This window comes from Narcine bancroftii, chromosome 9 (genome assembly GCF_036971445.1).
Source record: "Narcine bancroftii isolate sNarBan1 chromosome 9, sNarBan1.hap1, whole genome shotgun sequence".
Lineage (NCBI taxonomy): Eukaryota > Metazoa > Chordata > Chondrichthyes > Torpediniformes > Narcinidae > Narcine > Narcine bancroftii.
The window spans coordinates 8,950,867-8,970,651 of NC_091477.1; the positions used below are offsets into that span (position 1 = coordinate 8,950,867).

Below are 19,785 nucleotides of genomic sequence, written 5' to 3' on the forward strand. Positions count from 1 at the left end.
TTGTGAGGTTTTTCAGTTGGTTGTTTTTCCAGACTCTTTTGTGTAGTCTTCCAAAGGCGCTATTTGCCTTGGCGAGTCTGTTGTCTATCTCATTGTCGATCCTTGCATCTGATGAAATGGTGCATCCCTATAACATACACAAAAATGGTGAAATAAATGGACGTCTATTTTAAATTGAAATAGGTTATTCCAGAGTCCTGGGAAACATTTATCCCTTATATATTCTTCCCACTTCCCCATCAAGCAGAAGGAACATCAACTTGAAAACATGAACCTCCAAGTTCAAGGACAGTTGTTGACCTTGAACTATTTGACTGCACTTTTCACTTTATCTTGCATTTATTGTAGGACTACCTGTTGGACTTCCTATGGGTTGACTTGACTGCAACTTTGTGGATGAGACAAAAAAGTAACTTACTTCAATTCAGTTCAATTCAATTCAATGTGGAGTAATGGAATCCTAATGAGATATGAAACTATTAGAAGTAACAATAGGGGTATTCAGCCCATGGCATCTACCCTGCCATTCAATCATGAGGTGATCCATTTTCTCATTCAGTCCCACTGCCTGACCTTCTCCCTATAACCTTTGGTGCCCTGGCTAATCAAGAACTGATCCACCTCTCCCCTAAATACACCCAAAGATTTGGCCTCCACAAGTCCTGGCTGTGGGAAAAAATGTTTTCACATATTCTCCACCCTCTGGCTCAAGAAATTCCTCCGCACAGAAACCAGTCCTTTGATCCATTCCAATTCATTCTTCACTGTCCCACTTTATTCTCCAACAATCCCATGAACTCCTCACACCTTCAAATCTTTCTGCTCTCACCTTGAATCTCTTCTCTCCAACCCTAGGTAAAGACCGTGACCCTGTGCCTCTAGACCTCTGTAAGGTCGCCCCCTCGAACCTCAAGTAGGAGCACATTATCATGGAGGCATTTTGGGAGGAAACTGGAAAGCCCATTGAAAACCCAGAAGATCACAGAAACTTGACATGGAAACTCGACATGGACGGCACAGGAGGTCAGGTTTGACCCTCATCACTGGAGGTGTGAAGTTTACAGAAGCTCTATAAGTTTGTGCCATCATGCCATCCCAATACTGAGCAGATGTAAACAGGAGTGAGAAAGGTGCTTCTCCTTTTTTACAAAATTTACCAAATCCATTGGAAATTATTTCAGAAATAAAAGGTGATTTTTGTCTTTTAAAATAAAAGCTGAGTCTCAACGTAAAATAACTGTCAATAATTATCAATGCATAGAATCTTGAAACAGAACGATACAGCTTCCTTAAAAAGAAACAGCCAAAATAGCAACATAACTGACAAGATCAGGCAAGTTAAGCACACATCAACCACTTGTGACACCAAAAATACAATTAAATGCGTGGGTTTCAGCGACTTGACAGATGTGGTGAGTATGTGGTGCAGTAATCTGTGACAGACAGAGATCCACAGTTATATATTTGCTTTGTTCTGTGATCAAAGGTTAGTGCGGTATAATTAAAAATAAAATTGCTTTGAGGACGTTTTACTTGTCAATGGTAGCAACAATGAATATGAGATAGCTTAAGAGGAGCACCCAGTCTTCGGAAGCAAAACTCAAAGCTGAATATAATGAAGGTAAAAGTATTTTCCCGAGTTGTCAAAAAGAGCTATTGCCATTTCTTTTTGTTCATTTGCAAGATCTGAGCATCACAGCATTTTTTTCTATCCCTCAGTTCTTGAACTGACAGGTTTGCTTGGATACCAAAGGGTCAATCACTGCTATGGTAAAAATACAAAAATGCTGAAGGAACTCAACAGGATTTGCAGTGCCCGTAGGAGATAAAGATATACAACCAATGCTTTGGACCTGAGCCCTCGTCAAGGTATGAGCAAAAAACTGGGGGGGGGGGTGACTGAATAGAAAAGCTGGGGGGGAGGGGGAAGAAAGAAGGAGGAGCAGTCCCGTCTACAAACCTGTATCAATTGTTCTTCAATGCCAAAATTGAGCCTGCATTTACCAATTCATTTTGGAGCTCCTTCCACACTCCCAGCTCTCTCTCTACAAAAAGTTCTCACTAATGTTCCCATTAAACTTTTCCCCTTTCCCCCTTAACCCATGTCCTCCAGCTTTTATCTCACCTATTATAGAGGGATATGGATCATATGCAAGCAAGAGAAATGTAGTTTAATGACATCATCTTCAGTGGGGTGAAGGGGCTGTTCCTGTGCTTTACTGTTCTTTGCACTAACTTACATAGAATTGCCATCTCACGTGCAGGCCAGGGGCTCTTAAAGTTACAGTTTCCACTGGATGATGTATCATAGGTGTTAGAAATATTGCACTGACACGCCCCCCACCCAAAAAAATAAACTAGAGGGGTACAAATGGAACAAGTGCCAACACTTGGTCCATTGAGGGACATTACGTCATTCTCTTCCGCAGTGGATCATAAGATTTGTCCCTGAAGCATGATTCTTTCTTCCACTGAAGCTTGATTTTTTTTTTCATTTGAGGTGAGAGTGATACTCTTAGAGAATTCACCACCCAGTCTCATGATGAAGGCTCTTGAAGAAAGGCTCCTACCTGAAACATCAATTATTATTTTCCTCCCACTGATGCTCAACCCACTTGAGTCCTTCATCAAGTAAAAACACGACGCTGAAGAAACTCAGCAGGTCAAACAGTGTCCTTTATATAGTAAAGATAAAGGTATACAAGCAACAACTTCAGGCTTGAGCCTTCCATCAAATTGCAGGCAGGTGTCTTCCTACTCCTGTTCCTCCAGCAATTCATGGATCACACCAGATTCCAGTACCCTGCCATCTCTTGTGTATTCCCACCTATATCTGGATAGAAATAAATATGAAAAATTGAGTGATCATAAACAATGTAAATTATTAAATGAGATCGTATAAAGCTGAGCAAACAATTTTAGGTGATAGGAAGAGAATGAGGATGAGAATGAGAAGGTCTAAAACAAAAGGAATAACTCTCAGATTAAAGACGATATGAGCACTTTATCACATCTTCATTTCTTTATCCAACAGTTACTGGAAATGTAAAACTCTCCCCCGCATTATGCAGGCTACTTATCCTGTCATAATGTTCAATTCATAACCCAACAAATGCTTCAGATATTCAAAACTATTATCATCAGTTCACGACTTTTGGATAAATATAAATGAAAAATGTTCATAAGATTTGTCTGACTTTATACACTTGTTGATCACAGCTCAAATTAAACAACATTTAAAGAAATTAAGAAATGTATGTTTTATGTACATATTTCTAAATTAGATTTGTAGTGATTATATGTATTATTGACCAAAATAAACTTTAATAGACTGATAGATCCGAACCAAAGAAGCATGTCATGCTCTCTTTATAGGATAACAAGGGAGATATTATCCATCTTATGTGGCTCTAGTCATTGATTGGGATTGTGTGTTTGGTAATAATAACTAAATTGCATGGTGTAACCAGTTAATATGATACAAGTAAAAGCTCTTTGAAAATTTTATATGTATTTATTTAGACATTCAGCTAGGAAATAGGCCATTTTGGTCCAAGAGTCCGTGCCACCCATTTAACTAGACCCCCGGTGTGTTTTGAACGGTAGGAGGAAACCGAACCCACCACCCCGCCCCGGAGAAAACCCATGCCAGTCGCCGGCACTGTAAAGGAGCTGCACTAACCTCTCCACCATTCTGGACATGCATTGAATATGGAAGATTATGGTGTGATCTAATTGAGGCTCTACGGCTAAGAGAGCATCTCAAGGTTCAAGATTAGGGTTTGTTTTTATTATCGCGTAATAGATTTAAAGTACATGATGTACTTTAACTTTTGCCTGCTGTAAGGCAAACAAAGAGACACCATTAGTGTTGCCCAGCTATCTTCACAGTGCAAGAGAAAGGGAAGCAAAAGATAGTCCTTTCCGTTTCTCTGTGTCCATGGATTCACCTCCGCAGCTGCGCAGACACCTGGTTCATGTTCGATTCATCAGCTGTACGAGCTCCAGATCCAAACCTCCGACACGATCAGGAAGATTGGAAGCATCTATCACAATATTGGAGGCTCTGTTACTAAGAGAGCATGAATTGCAACAAGCAGGCTGTGAGGTTAAAGAGGGCATCTGTCTCAATACTTAGGCTCTGAAGGTAAGACAGCATGTGAAACGAAGCAAAAAGAGCAAGGCCCTCTTAATTATTTCAAGTGGTTATGTGGCATGTGACCTATACTTTCCTATCCTGCTTGGCACATGGTTGGACCTGATCGTGATCAGTTGTCCAATCACCTCAGACAATTGAAGTGACAGCAGCACCAAACTGGGAAAATCATCAAAGCATCAAATGAGCACATACAAATTTGTAGCATTTTTAATGAATTCTCTCTTCATTTTCTTCAGCATTTATCCTTGTGATAGCCTCTTGTGTCTGTACTCAAATTATTTCCCTCATTTCATAACTCATTCTCTATGAAGTGATGAGGAGATGAACAATATCATATAAATGTAAATTTTTCCTTGTTAGAACAATGCATCAGAAATTCATCCAGATACACAAAGCCTTTCACTGATGTTAATGATGATGGAGGACGATGATAGTGGGTAATGAGCCTCTGTTTAAACACTGTTGGCCTTTAAATCTTGTGGCAACAGGCTTTCAACCCACTCTCAGCTAATGTTCCTGAACAAGGGTCATTTGATTGCCTGTTGCTTGCCCACACTGCCTTGTGAGATTGACCTCAGATATTGTGGCACCTACGATACTAGGCAAAATGATTGGTTTACTACTATTTAGGTGCATTAAAAATTACACCTGTTTGGAAAATCTAGGTCTCTGTTTTTACTTGAGGTGTGAGAACTTTATAAATTAAACACAAACAGATTATTTCACTGGTGATATTTGAAGCTCCAGGTCTTCAACAGTTATTTATTAGTGATGAGCTTTAATTTCTTGGTGGAGCAAAGCAGCTCAAGCAACTCAACCCCCTCCCCTCCTCCCCATTCTCATCACCCTCCCACTCTTTGGTTCTATTCCCCATCTCCTCACTGGATTCTTCTGCTCTCTTCCTCTCACTCCCCCACACCTCTTCTTTGCCTCATTTCCATCTGGTCTCTCTTGATTCAAGTCAGGTATTAACCACCTTTTGAATGCTTTGCCTACCTGTGTGAATGCGTCAATGCGTCAAAGGCAGATTGTCGGGGGGGGGGTGGGTGGGTCTGAACTAACCTGGCTTTTATCAGCCAAAGTTGGTGGTGACAGAGGCAAAATGGTGTTATACTATATGTCCCACCTCTTTTGCTTTGGGAAGCCAGCTTGCTGTGTAAAATGACTCACCGATCCAACTTTCTTCTGTTCTGTGTGAACAAGCAAGCCAGCTTCCAGATACCGATAATATATCTGCTAATAACATGTATTTTCAGTGGAAAAAGGGTATCTGTATTCTACCATGCTTACATAATCAGATTCCGGGATTGAAAGCTGTTTTCTAATGACTGATGCCTAATACAAGATCAAACCAGCAACCACAAAGAAGGCATATCACACACAGGGGTAAAGATGAACAATTACTTTATTAACAAGAAAATTCACCTTCAAACTTTTTCAAAATCCCCCCCTTTTATAACAATGCCCACTGGTTACTATGCAAATTTCTATAACAGTGTAAAACTAATGAATTCCCCAGCCTAAATATAACATATGTAATTAAAGTCTAAGTTATATTTCCAACCAGCCCACAGAAAAACTTAGACTCAAAACAAACACAAAACACACAAGACTCACAAAAACTTTAATCTCAACCGAAGCAAAGATCATAAACAAAATTCAGTTTGTTTGGTAAACTGAAGCCAAAAAATCTTTGAGAGAGAGAGCACAAAATTCCAAGTTGTCTTGTGTTGCTTGCAGAGAGAGAGGAACAACTGGCTTGGTCCGGATCCTTCTGTCTGCCTTTGGGATGTTCATCCTTTATGATATCCCAACATTCCAAACTGTCCTCCAGACCATGACTCATGCTCTGGGCCTTCTTCCACTCCACAGCACCACCCCAGTGGTGGTTTATCGTCCAAGTCCTGAAATATTTAGATCATTTTCTGCACATGCCCAGTCCGTCTCCCACTCTCTCAGCAGTTCACCTTCACCTTGGCTCTCTAAGGCAAACTGTCACTTTTTAATATAAAACCACACAACACAGAACTCTGTAACACTCCCCACCCTGGGTGAAACATCTTACTCCATCTGACCCCTTTGTTTCTCTTGCCTCTCCCTCCCCATGTCTGTCATCTGCCTCTGTTCATCTTACTTCACATCTACTAGATTTATCAATGAGACCCCTGTCCCTTCACTCCAACTCTCTCCTCTATACACTTGTTTTTCCACTGCCTATCTTCCATCTTGATGAAGGGGTTTGGCTGGAAACATCGACCATTCTTTTTGAATCACTGATGTTACGTAACCTGTGGTTCCTCCAGTAGAGTGTGTTTAACTATCATTTTCCCATCTCAATATATGATACAGTAAAATCCCTGATACCCGGAATTCAAGCATCGGCAAAAAAAATAAAGGAAAATATATTTAAAAATTTTAAGAAATAAGAATATAATAATAGGTAAAAAATATGTAAGTTTAACATTTTAAAAGTAATTGTTCTCTGAAGTAACACATAAACCCTTTGTGAAGATAGGAGCAAATATTCAGCCAGCGGAGGAAGGGCCTTTGTCACGATTTGCTCATAGCTGCTGTTTGAATAAAGTTGTGTGAAACAGCAATGGCGTCACCCAGGATCAAAAGCTGGTTGATGCCGTTCACCTTTGAGGCACCTTAAAGTACCTCCTTACCCCTTCCTTAATAAGTGTCGCCCCGGTCAGAGGCTTTATCTGTCAACTTGGAGGGGTGAGGGGAAGGGGCGGGTGATGTTAATTATCTATAATTTTATTGATCATCTTTGGGGAGCTCTGTGGAGCGGGAGGAACCTGCTGATGCAGAAATGGTTAAATGTTTTCAAAGAATGTGACTGAAAATAAAGTAAAATGCTGTTTTTTTTATATTCATGCAAGTGAAGTTTGTTAATTTTAAGTGCAGTATAATGCTTTTATCTTTTGTTTTTTTAAAACTGTTTATTCTTAATGCAAATGTATTAGGCATTATAAGAACAAGTCTCAAGGAACTGGAAAACATCCTTATCCAGTCTCTACCAATCCCCATAAATGTCGGATACCAGATGTTTTACTGTATAATCTTGGCAGCATCTCAATGGTATAGTGTTAGAGAGAGAAAGACCACAATATTCTGATGTTATTATGTTATTGGTTCTTCACTACTGACCAAGGATAAGCCTTGAACATTTGGGCTAGAAAAGACAGTAAGACTAAGAGTTAATTTATCACAAAAACTGATGTCCCAGTGAAGGCATTGGGAATCACGAATGCTCCAATTATCATCTTCCAAAATCGTTTACATTCAGGAATTGTTCCTGTGAATTATAGAATAGCAAATGTAACACAACTATTTAAGAAGAGAGAACAAAGGAAAATTCAACTCGTTCACTTTAACTCCAATGGCATTAATATCATTGAAATTACAATAAAGGATGAAATAGGCATTAATCTTGAAAAAAAATATAGGATTGAACAGTCAGCAAGAATTTATGAAAGGAAAATCTTGTTTAATGTAATCTTTTGGAGTTGTTTGAAAATATAACTAACTGTATAAAAGAGGAAAAAACAGTGGATATGGTTTTAGTTAAAGTAGATACTCTAATATTTATTTCAGAATCAGAATTTATTGTTATGAACAAGTCACAAAATGTGTTGTTTTGTGGCAGCGTCACAGAGCAAATATTCTTATAAACCATCTTACAAAAATTAAATAAAAAGTGCACGAGAAGTTCATTGATCATTCCGGAATCTGATGGCAGTGGGGAAGAAGCTGTCCTTGTGCCTCTGAGTGCTCATCTTTAAGCTCCTGGATCTTTTTCTTGAGTGTAGCAAAGTGGAGAGGACATGGCCTGGGTTGTGGGGGTCCTTGGGGATAGAGGTGGGTTTCTTCAAATAACTCCTCTTGTAGATGTCCTCAATAGAGTGAAGTCTGGAGCCCAAGATGACGCAGACCAAGTTAACAACCCTTTTGAATTTTTTTTCTTGTCCTGTGCATTGGTACATCCGCACCAGGTAGTGATGCAACCAGCTAGAATGCTCTCCACGGTACACCTGGAGAAGCTTTCGAGAGTCTTCGGTGACATACCGAATCTCCTCAGACATCTCACAAAGTATAGCTGCTGGCGAGCCTTCTTCGTGATTGCATCAACATAGACTCTCCAGGACAGATCCTCAGAGACATTGATACCCAGGAATTTGTTCTTAACCCTCTCCACCACTGACCCCTCAATGAGAATCAGTTCGCATTCTCCCCTCCTGAAGTCCACAGACATCTCCTTGATTTTGCTAACGTTGAGTACAAGGATGTTGGTGTGACACCACTCAATGAGCTGATCGATCTCCCTCCTGCATGCTTCCTCATTGCCATTTGTGATTTTACCGACATCCGTGGTGTCATTGGCAAATTTGTAGATAACACTGAAATTGTGCCTGGCCTCACAGTCTACAGTGAGTAGAGCAGTGGGCTAAGCATGCATTCTTGAGGTGTGCCTATGTTGACAGTCAGTGAAAAGGAGACATTGTTTCCAATTCGTACTGACTGTGGTCTGATGAATAAGTTGAGGATCCAGTTGCGGGGTGGGGGGGGGGGGCGGGCGTGGGGGGGGGGGGGGCGGGCGTGGGGGGTGCACAGAGGCCTAGGGTTTGATGCTTCTTGACCAGCACTGAGGGAATAATGTTGAAGGCTGAGCTGTAGTTCAGTTAATTCAATTTTAATAAATTTCTGTACAATTTAGAAAGTCTTCAAGTTAATCATATGGTGAACAGCTGGATAAGTCCCACCCCAGAATTTCTGCTTGAGGGAGTGTGGTGCGCTGTTAGCCAGAATCAGACATACACAAGGTAAAGACTGTAGAACAGCCTTTTATCCACAAAGACTTCCACAAAGCCAGGCTGGCTGTAGCTGCAGTAACTCTGAGTGAGGCTTCGGGAGGCTGGCGCAGGCTTATAGCCCAGAGGGTGATTGGCACTCGACCGAGTGGGGCTTGATCCCTTCAGGCCGACTGATTGACAGCCAGCCAGGTGTTGTCCTGTCCCCTTACCCTCCTGCAGGTACAGAGGTTGCCCCCTGCAGTAGGCCGGTGGTACATTCCTGCAGGTACAGAGGTTGCCCGCTGCAGTAGGCCGGTGGTACACTCCTGCAGGTACAGAGGTTGCCCCCTGCAGTAGGCCGGTGGTGTACCACTACAGGGAGACTATTTCTGGTCTGGTTATTCCACATACCAGCCACCTGCTGAGGCATGAACTCCATTTGGCCCATGCTGCTAGTTTCAAAGTCGAGGAAGTGAGATTTAGAGGCATGCATATGTTTTAAATGTACAATGCTCAAGTGTGCTGGAGAAACTCTGCAGGTCATGCAGCATCCAAAGGAAGCAAAGGGTAACCAACAGGCAATTTTTCTGCAGTCCAGCTCAGAGCGGGTATGGATGGAAAGCTCAGTTCAACGTGATATGACTTTGAATGGGAGGAATTTCACACACCACAATGAGAAGTATTCTTTTTAACATCTGTTCTAAGTCAGCAAAACCCTTGGTAATCATATTATCATGGAGCTCTGCTCACTTGTTTTCACAAATTAAAATAATGTATATTTTAATTTCAGTTAAACAAGAAAGTTTTCACTTGCTGGGGTCATGTACAGAACATGTGCTGGAGAAACTCTGCAGGATACACATCATCCATAGGTATTCCTGACAAACCCCCAAAGCCCAAAACAGTGTTTACCCTTTACTTCTTGTGGATATTATGAAACCTGCTGAGTTTCCAGCACATTTGTGTATCGTACATTTCAAATTTACTCATGTCTCTGAATCTCATTATTCAACATGAAATATTTAAATACATTTAACACCGGACTGAAATAGTTTGGTTAAAACTGAGAAAAATATATAGGCAGAAAGATAAATTGCTTTGTTTAATTTGTGTTTCCATCAGTAACATTCTATGGTAGCAATTTATTATACATTGCATTTATATTAAGACGGTTTCAAAGTACGCACAGACAACCAACTCACCCTCTTTATTTGCAGGATGGACGGATCAATGTCAGGACAGTGGTGGAACTGATGTTAAAAGTACATATGTTGTTATTGTATGGATTTCAGTTTTGTTATGCTTTATGAAGTATGAAAGTTGATGTGATTCTTGACGGAAACTTTCTTAATAACCAAAAACACACGATTTTGCCAAATATGTGAAAAAAACAAAATTAAACACACGTATAAAACACAAAAATCTGCAGACACACGATTGAAGTAAAAAGTCACATGACTTGATGAAGGGCTCAAGCCCGAGACATTGGTGATGTACTTTTATCTTTGTAATATCAAGGACACTGTTTGACCTGTTGAGTTTCTCCAGCATTGAGTTTTTACTTAAAATAAAATACACATTTTATTTCAAAGCAAAAGCATAAAATTCAAGCCCTGTGGATGCGCAACAGCGTCTATTTTCTGTTATCAACAATGAATGCTATCTCATTGGGCAGCACAGTCAGCCTAGTGGTTAGCGCAATGCTAGTACAGCGCCAGTGACCCGGCTTCGAATCTGATGCTGTCTGTAACGAGTTGTACGTTCTCCCTGTGTCCGCTTGAGTTTCATTCGGGGGCTCCAGTTTCCCCCCATTCTTCAAATCAAAAGGGGGTTGTAGGTTGATTGGGGTATTTGGGGGCACTGGCTTGTGGGCCAGAGGAGCCTGTTTCCGTACTGTGCGGCTACCTTTCTAAAATTAAATTTTAAATGTAGTTTTTCAAAAATATGCAGCACTCTAATTGCTTAACCAATGACTGTTCTATTCTTTTGGGCGCTGCAGAAAATGTCACAGAGCTCAACAAAGTATCCTGCCACTTCACATCTCTAAAACCAGATTGATTGGTCATTAGCTTGTTGATGTTCCTGAGACCTTACCATGTGCAAGAACCAACTTAATTTCAGTAAAGTATAGCAGTAATATATATTATCACCTGTATAGCACTTTCCAATATTGTGAGGTTATGAAAGGTACTTTGCAGATGCGAGTCTTTCGTTTTTCTGGGACTGAAGATTTATTGAAAATGGAGTGTGTTTCCGGGCCATTGCCAGTGTGCCTGGTACTGGAGCGATACTGCAGGCAAAAGAAGAATCCAATGGTGCTGACACATTCACTTAATCAAACCTCTGGTTATCTCAGCACTCCACAATGCAATGCAAATGACTGTCTCCATTTGCTGTTCTTTCCTGCATTATTACACCATGTACACTGCATGTCACTCCTGTCATTAATTATCACATTTCATAATCAAACAAATGCTATTTGTGGAGGGGGGGTGGAAGATTGGGGGGTGTAGTTGGGAAGGGAAGCATTGAATAAATTCAAGGGGAATTGTCAGAATATGAAAGCTTCTTCACAGACTAAGCAAATTTCAATGAAGGTTCTTGCAGTGTCAGTGAAACAGTTTTTTTTTGCCATGGCAACAAAGATTAGTAATGCTTTCAACATTTAATAGTGTTGCTTTATATTTATGAATCTGGCACTGTTAAAAACAGAGGGTTGTAAACTCAGCCATCCCCATATGGGCATTATCTTCACTCCATTAAGGACATCTTTAAGAAGCAGCCTCTGCCATCGAGGACCCTCACCACCCAGGCCGTGGCCTCTTCTCACTGTCACCATCAAGAAGGTGGTGCAGGAGCCTGAAGACGAGCACCGAGTGTTACAAAAACTGCTGCTATGAGATTTCTGAACAGACAATGAATCTCAGACACACCCTTTCTCTTCTTTCGCACTAATGATTTGTAAATTGAAATGTAATTTATATCAATTTTTTGCACCTGTAATGAAAAATACTGCTGCCGCCAAACAACAGATTTGGTGAAACACATTCATGAAAGTAAACCTGATTCTGAACCTGAGACACGCGGCACAAAACAAATATTTTCTCAAACCATGCACTGTCAGAGACTACTTTGATAACCACTCTTTAAGTACTGCAAGCTAAGTTACCTATAATTAGAACTAAAAATCTAAAATTTGAGCTGCCTTAGAATTAATTCTAATGTACAAAGCAATCTAGTTTAAAAATAAAATGGCAGCCAATTTAGAATTGAGTATTGCTATAGCCCGAAACACTGGTTCTGTATCTTTACCTTTGCTACATAAAGACTCTGTTTGACCAGCTGAGTTTCTCCAGCATTTTGTGTTTTTACTTCAACTACACTTCAATCTGCATGTGTCGCTGTTGCGTACTTCTCTCCATTGGGAGCGGTGGCGGCTGCCGCTGATGACATATGCGATGTAACACGCAGGGGTAATAGTGCACACGTGCAGGTGTGTTGAGTGTCAGTGTACGAGTGATGAATCTCACATGCGGGAGGAGCAGAGCAAGAGCGTCAGGATCACCGGTGTGGCAGTGAGCCAATGAGAAGGTCAGAGGAGTTTGGCTGGGTGGAGTTTGGGGAGCTGAAGAATGCAATGTTGTATCTAGTAAATAATAAAAGAAAATCGACCTCATGGTGTGGCTGAAAGAAATGAGAGAGTATATTCTTTGTTTGTTTGTAAGCTGTGGTAAATCAATGCTGTTACAAGTCGTGACCCAACGTAATTCGAACACCAGCCTTCTGATGTCAGAAAGATGACAGTAATTACCCCTTTGGGCACGTTTGAGTTTTTGAGAATGTCATTCGATCTACGGAATGCAGCTCGGGCTTTCCAATGATTTATGGACCACGTACTTGTCAGAGTGCTGTTACAAAGGAAGACCCTGAATTTATAGGGGATTACCCTATCAGCTTCTAGATTGATGTGGGGAACCCACCTTGAGTTGGTTCCCTTTTATATAGGGATTTTTTTCTGATACCACTTCAATGTTAAAAAGCTCATAATGCATACCCAACACATTACAGCCTCTTCCAGCTTGAAGTGATGCCTGCACCTCCATTTTGACCCTCAGCAGATTCAGACCTCCCACCCTACCTGCTGCCCTGATTTCCTCCTCATAACCAAGCACAAATACCCACCTCCTTACTAACCATTGCATCCATTGACCACCAATCCTCCCCTGGCTATCCCACAACTTTCTGATCCATGCCTGAGTACCAAGGCTACTCATTCCAACTTGACCACCATAGTTACCATCCTACTGCCAAGCTTGGAGAAACCATTTCCCTGCAAAAGCAGATGCACATAGAGAGGCCTCGAGCGTTCACAGGAATTCTATGAATAAAATGTCTTACCACAAACTAACTGAATACCATTCAGTTAGGGGAATGGATCAATCTCTAGCCAATGGGCTGGATTGTCCAATTGGCCTCCTTCAAACTGCACAAGAGGCAAGTGAAGAAACAATATAATTAGCTGCCATGCTTTTTCTTCCATTCTCAGTCTTCCCATGGTACTAGTCATATCAAGTCAAGTTTATTGTCATCTGATTGCACGAGTACAACCTGACAAAAGAGTATTCTTCAGTCATCAGTGCAAAACATGCAGACACACAATGAGACATAGCACACATATGGACAAACAATACATATGCAGGACATGTATTCAAATGTCCAAATAAATAAATAAATATTTTTTCATAAATATGAGAGTCTTGGATGGTCAGAGTGAGCAGTTCCTTTGGTCATTCAGTATTCTCACTGCCCGTGGGAAAAACCTGTTTATCAACCTGGTGGTGCTATCTCTGATCCTCCTGTATCTCTTTCCTGATGAAAGCAATTGAAATATGCTGTGTGCAGGGTGGAAGAGGTCCTCAATTAATTTGCATGCCCTCTTCAGACAAGAATCCCAGTCGATCTCATCAGTGGAGGGTGGGAGATGCCATTGATCCTCTCTACCACACTTAGGGCCCTGTGGATTGACCTCCTATCCATTTCTCTGCAGCAACCATACGACACTGTGATTCAGACAGCTAGGGTGCTTTCACTAGAGCTCCTGTGGAAGGTTGAAATGTTGGGGCCAGTAGCCTTTCCCACCTCAGTCTTCTCAGGAAGCGAAGTCGCTGTTGCACCTTCCCGACAAGAGAGGGGATGTTATGTGTCCACGACTGGCCACTAGTTATCCAAAGAAATTGGCACTCTCAACTCTCTCCATTACATTTATTGATGTGTAGAGGGTGATCCACTGTTCCCATTTCCTCCGTGTCTCCCAAATAGCTCTTCTATGTTGACTGACCATTCCCCTTCTCACAGAAGAATGATACAAAATGGAACAGTTGTTCTTTTACATCATCCAGGATCCTAAACAATCCTTTGAAGAGAAACATTTTGAACAAATAGGAGATTTTTCCATCTATCTAGCATGACATCACTTGGATATCCCTGGTTGGAACCATATCATAATATTTTCAAGAGGTTCAATTCTTTTATTGTCATTTAATAAAATAGCTGCAATATTACACGGAATTTGTTTTAGTCTGCTGTAAGGCAGACAAAGATTGGCCATCAGCAGAAATTACCTGGCTCCCATTACAGTCAGAGAGAAAGAAGCAAAAGAGAATCTCTCCAGAGTCACTGAATATCCATGAATTTGCCTCAAGCGCTCCTGCAGCCACCACAGCTCCACAGCCTTCAGCCCAAACCTGCCCTCCAGATCCAAACCTCCAACGTGATCAGAAAGCCTTCAGCACCCTCACATCCCGGTTCCGATACCCCTTCAGTCAGTCTCGAGCCGGTCTCCAGCACCCAGTTCCACGCGCTTTACTGTTCTGCAGCTGGGTTGTTTATCAACAACAATCATGTTTAAGTGACTTCCTCTTACTGAAAAATAGACAAACATTAAAGTTAAGCACTGCTGTCACCCCCATGGTAGTTGAGTGACTAAATTTAGAAACGAGATATTCCATGAATATTGACTCATAAAAATCATGGTGAGATACAAATGGGAGGAAAAAAAGGTAAGACACTAAAGTCTGTAGACACCATGGTTAAATCTTCCTTCCCTATCTCATGTATCAATTCATTTGCAAAATGGCTGCCAATTGCTGGAGTACATGTCTCCTGTAAGGTATGTCAACTGCCTTTAAATGGTGCTTAACAACTGTTTACTGGCCTCCTGGCTGATACATCTGGCCAATTAACTGCACCAGTTTTATGCTGAAGTCATTATATTGCACAGAAAAATGGCAAGCTGCCTACCTAGTAATAAACAGACACAGATTGATTGCATATTGCAATAACTGCACCCATATTTGGCCGCTGTGGAAATCAGACCAGGCACACCTTTGTTCGGGCATTGTTTTAAATTAGTGTTCTGACACAAGGCATTATCCAAAAACTCAGTCATATTGCTGAGTCCCAGGACATTAATAAGTTTGCCTTAAAATTTGCATACATTTGTGTTACGTCTTTCCCTAATCCTTTCTCAGTGGCTTGCTTGAAAACAATAATCTGCTCAGAGATCTAATGAGAAATGAATGCCTTTTCAATTTTAGTGAAATAATATATTTCTACCTGTCGGATCTCCTACGAGCCAAAAGATGACAATGTGATGACAGTGAGGAATTAAAGGTTTTATTTGGCAGCTGCGGCATCAAGTCTTGCCAAGATGGATATCAAAATGTATCAGAGGTAACCCAGTGCATCATCTAAGCTAAGACAATGCATCCTACTCCAGTACAATGTTATTCACCTTCCTCCTATTCATGGACAATGATCTCTCTTTTTTTCCTGAATGACCCACTTGCTACATAAATTTGAGCATTTCCTTGCTGAACCATTGGCACTTGCAAGGAAGGAGATGTTACGTCTTAAAAAACAAACACCAAAATGCTGGAGCATCTCAGCTGGTCTATTCAGCATCAAAGATCTTTTTGTCAAGAATATATTGCCAGTTTGTTGGGCCTGAGCCCTTCTTCAAGGAGGAAAAATAATCAGAAAAGACAGAGAAGCAGGATAAAAGTCTCAGAGTTCAAACAATGGGGGAGGAATCCAGACCAACAAAAGGTGTTAATTGGATGTGATAAGGGTCAAGGTGGAATTTATCATGTCTGTGCAAAATGAGACAGGCAATGGAGAGATGCCGAGGGAAGTAAGGGGATAACGGAAGCCAGAGAAGTCAATATTAATATCATCCAGTTGGAAGGTGCCCAGTCAGAAGGTGAGGTGTTGTTCCTCCAATTTACGGGTGGTTTCAGTCCAACAGTACTTGAGACCATGGGTAGACATGTCGGCAAGGGGATGGGATGGAGAATTGAAACAGGTGGCCATGGGGAGAGCCATGTTATTGCGGCGGACAGAGCATAGGTGCACAACAAAATGATCTCCCAGTCTTCGTCTAGTCGGTCCGATGTAGAGGAGACCACAGCAGGAGCACCGGATGTAGCAGTTGACACTTGCAGATACACAAGTGAAATGTTGCTTCACTTGGAAGGACTGTTTGCCCTTCCCCACCCTGCCCCCACCCCCTTTCTGCCCCCCCCCCACCCAACCTCTCCACAGCCTGTCTCATTTCTCACAGACATGATAAATTCCACCTAGAACCTTATCAAATCCAATTTAACACCTTTTGTTCCTTTGGATTCCTATTGTTGAATTCTGAGACTTTCTGTTGTATCCATTTCTGATGTTTTTTTCCTTGAAGTAGGGCTCAGGCTTGAAACGTCAGCAATATTTTTTTCTGAAAGATCCTAAATGCTAAATAAACCAGCTGAGTTCCTCCAGCATTTTGGTGTTTTTAACTACGAACACAACCCCTTCAGCCTTATCGTGTTTCGCAACTGTTATGTCTTACTGGCTAAGAATAGATACAATCATTTGCTGCTTTTGACTGCCACAATATTATGATAGATATCAGGGACCGTTGTATGAAGAGGGCTCGCAAAATCATTGAGGACCCCATCGCCCAGCACGCAGCGTCTTCCAGCTTCTCTCGTCAGGAAAGAGAGACAGTTATGTCAGAGCTAGAACCACCAAGCCGAGAACCAGCTTCTTCCCGCAGGTCGTGAGAATGCTGAATGACTGAGCAAAAAACTCTCCGAGACACTTTCATTTATTGAACAATGTCTATATATTTTTATAAATGTTCCTATATCTGTATGCGTGTTATGATTCAACACTGAGGACTGGAGAATATTGTTTAATTGGGTTGTATTTGTACAATCGAGAGAAAATAAACGTGAAGGTGTGAAGCACTAAAGTCTGCAGACGATGTGATTGTTGTCAAAACACAGAACTCAGCAGGTCTCTCACCGTCCTTAGGAAGTAAAGATATAATATCAAGCTTATGGGCCTGAGTCCTGCTTCAAGGGACGAGTCAAAAGACACAGAGTGTCTGAATTAAAGGCTGGGGAAAGAAATGGGGAAGACTGGGAGGGGGAGGATTCCAGACCAAGAGACAAAAGATGCTAATTGGATATGATAAGAGGAAGGGTGAGGATTGATTTTGGCTCGGTGAAATGAGACAGGAAAAACTGAAGAGAGAGAGCTGGAGGAAAGGAAATGGGGTAGAAGTTTGGGGCGGAGGGTAGGTGTTTAACAGGTGCCCATAGGTAGTCCTCCAATTTGCAAAAGGTCTCAGTCTGACAGTGTGCATGTGACCATGGACAGGCATGTAGGTCAGGAAGGGAATGGAACCTGATGCATTTTAGACATAATGAAAGTCTGGTTGGTTATTGCTTTTTTATGAAGATGATTAGTTTTAGTGGAAACCACTATTGCAAGTTTTCATTAAATGGAGGAGATTAGAGAAACTGGAGTTGTTCTCCTTAGAATGGGGAAGATTTGAAAGAAGCCTTGCAAATACAGAGAGTTTTGATTGACACTTCAGTAGCAGAAGAACTTATAATTCAAAGGTGCAGCTTTAAACCTTTAGAATGGTGTTAAGGATGATACCTCAGCAGCAGTGCGACCCGCAGAGAGCGAGGAGAGGAGACTGAGCTCCTCCGCAGGATTCTACTGCCCAGTCCAACTACTGACAGCTCCGTACAGGTTTTAAACAGCCTGGTAAAGGAGCCAATAATGGTTTATTTTAAAATCCTGAGACCGTGGGGCCTGGGCCCAGGATGGTAGCACCTGCGTTCAACAACAGCCTCAAGGGGTTGCAGATACTGAGGAAGCAGGGGACTGGCGCAGGGCCCAGAGAAAGGGGAAACCACCCCCCCACCCCCACTCTTTGAGAAGGAGAAGCAGAGGAGAGACCCATGGGACAGTAACCACGACAATGGACTATTGAAGGGCTTAGCGGCTGAAGAAAACATAGGTTGCGGGCTGTTGGTGACTCAAGGCAAGGAAACTATACAGGCTGTGGGCTGCCGGCGGCTGCGGTGAAAGGACTCACTGGCTGCAGACTGCTGGAAGATTGTCTCGAGGCTGGCTGAAGGTGTACCAGATATCGGAACTGGGATATGAGAGAATGCCAAGGGCACTGGAGGGTTCCTTGTCACTTTGGAGGGTTGGATCTGGAGCTCGAGTTGCTGATGATTTGGACTGGAGTCTTTGTGACTGTGGAGTCTGCAGGAGCGCTGGAGGTGGGTGAATCCAATTTCACTTGGTGACTGGTTGGTGGGGGCAGGGCTGATGGCGAATCTGTCTGCTAAATTCATGTAATATTACACCTGTTTTATTACATAACAATACTGACATGAAGGTTGAGGGAGTTGTGGCTGGAGCTGAAGGTTGTTGAAGATTACAGGAGGATATAGACAAGATGAAGAGTTGGACAGAAAAGTGATAGATGGATTTCAACCAGGATCATTGTGAGGTGATGCATTTTGAAAGAATGAACCAGAAGGCTGATTACAGGGTTAATGATCGGTTACTTAAGAGTGTGGATGAATAGAGCCACCTTGGGGTGCAAATCCATACATCCCTCAAGGTCACTGCACAGGTTGACAGGATAGTTAAGAAGGCCTATGGGATGCTAGGATTCATTAATAGGGGGATTGAGTTCAGGAGTAGAGAGGTCATGTTGCAACTCTACAAATTGTATTGTGTTCAAATTGAGTATTGTGTTCAGTTCTGGTCACCTCTTTATAGGAAGGATGTGGACTCTATGGAAAGGGTGCAGAGATTTACCAGAATGTTGCCTGGATTGGGAAATAAGTCTTACGAGGCAAGGTTAGCAGACATTTTTCCTTTGGACTGTGGAAGGATGAGAGGAGACTTAAGATTATGAGAGCCATAGATAGGGTGGATAGCCAGCGCCTGTTTCGTAGGGCAGGATCAACAAACACTAGAGGACATATGTACACAGTGAAGGCAGGGAAGATTAGGGGAGACATCTGGGGTACATTTTTTAAACAGAAAGTTGTGGATACCTGGAATGCCTTGCCAGAGATGGTGGTGGAAGCTGAAATATTGGGGGCATCTGAGGGACTCTTAGACAGACACATGGATGAAAGAAAAATAAAAGGTTCTGAGGTAGGGATAGTTTAGTATTTTTTTAAGGAAGGAATATATGGGTCGGCACAACATTAAGGACCGAAGGGCCTGTACTGTGCTGTATTATTCTGATACATAACAATCTTGAATCTTGAATCATGAATACATTCATACAGGAAAAGCTAAGGTTATTTACCTTGGAACAGTGAAGATTGAGAGATGATTTGGTGGAAGATTATGCCTAGTTTACATCAGAGGTGAGGAGGGAAATTGATCCCATAGCAGGTTGATTGGAGATTGGATGGAAACCAGTACAAATTTGGGCAAAAGAATACAAACGAGATA

General features: G+C 41.8%; 3 long non-coding RNA genes across 6 annotated transcripts in view; 2 read left to right on the forward strand and 1 right to left on the reverse strand.

Moving 5' to 3' along the window:
- The first annotated feature begins 1,372 nt into the window (after window positions 1–1,372).
- Window positions 1,373–3,675, forward strand: LOC138742818 (uncharacterized). The gene is made up of 3 exons (XR_011344425.1): window positions 1,373–1,621; window positions 1,720–1,869; window positions 3,607–3,675. It is a non-coding gene; the product is annotated as an uncharacterized lncRNA (long non-coding RNA).
- On the reverse strand, window positions 2,665–18,616 carry LOC138742817 (uncharacterized). The gene is made up of 3 exons (XR_011344424.1): window positions 18,398–18,616; window positions 14,580–14,880; window positions 2,665–2,833 (listed from the first exon to the last, which is right to left on the reverse strand). It is a non-coding gene; the product is annotated as an uncharacterized lncRNA (long non-coding RNA).
- Window positions 18,617–18,740: 124 nt separating this feature from the next.
- The window catches only part of LOC138742819 (uncharacterized), a 47,762-nt gene continuing 46,717 nt past the window's right edge, over window positions 18,741–19,785 (forward strand). For all 4 annotated transcript variants that reach the window (XR_011344426.1, XR_011344429.1, XR_011344427.1 and 1 more), the window contains exon 1: window positions 18,741–18,820. This is a non-coding gene — a long non-coding RNA (uncharacterized lncRNA). The remainder of the gene's footprint in view (window positions 18,821–19,785) is intronic.